Genomic DNA, 881 nt, shown 5'->3' with positions numbered 1-881 from the left:
TAAGAGGTCACTTAATTTGGCTGAAAAAAAAGCCAATTTGGAGACTTTTCTTTCCTTCAAACTCAGTTATTGCGATTACAACTTTTATTACAAGGCAACGTCATCATGCATATTATGTTTTCCTTCCTTGACCGACAAACCGATAACTTTTGTAAAGAAAGCAATGGAGCAGTCTGGTTAAGAGCTGTAGTAATCTGAAATAAAACAAAACAAGTACTTAAGATTTTGTGCAGAAAACTAATCCTTCAAATATCGTCGATGAAAGTGACCCTCGTCGTGCCAAAAACTCTTAAACCTGGGACTTCAAGGCAGTCTTCAGGGAAGGCCCAGATTAGAGAGTTGTTGGCATGGTTGGGTACGTTTTAATCGATCGATATTTGAAGAACGAATTTTCTGACCAAAGTTTTAAATAGTTTTTCTATTTTTTTCCAGAGTGCGGCAGATGATGCAATTGAATTCCTATTTAACTACCGGGTCTTCCATATTATGACGTACATTAACTATACCCAACGTATCGTCATTGATCAATCATCATAAGCTATTGAAAAAATGTCTTAATGACTATGCGGGGGGGGGGGGGGGGGGGGGGGGGGGGGGGGGGGGTGATCTATTGCAATAGAATATAAATGTTCTCATGTAGGTTTGCGTCGGCCAGGGAGGGGGGGGGGGGGGGGGGGGGGGCGGGCGGAAGGCTGTGCTTGAACCCGGACCTTCCGGATCACAGTGCAATGCCTTAACCACTTGGCCACTTGGCCCCCCTCATAGTCATAAAGCCTGAATTTATCCCGGTTTCCGTATCATTAAACGGACAGGAGCATTTGCAAGCTACCTTTATGATTGGACGCTAGTCTATCGCAAAGTACATTCCGTCAGATCTAACA

The sequence above is a fragment of the Berghia stephanieae genome, chromosome 1 (assembly GCF_034508935.2).
Source record: "Berghia stephanieae isolate SIO BIC M18660-M18661 chromosome 1, UCSD_Bste_1.3, whole genome shotgun sequence".
Classification (NCBI taxonomy): domain Eukaryota; kingdom Metazoa; phylum Mollusca; class Gastropoda; order Nudibranchia; family Aeolidiidae; genus Berghia; species Berghia stephanieae.
Note: the sequence above shows the minus strand (reverse complement) of the source record.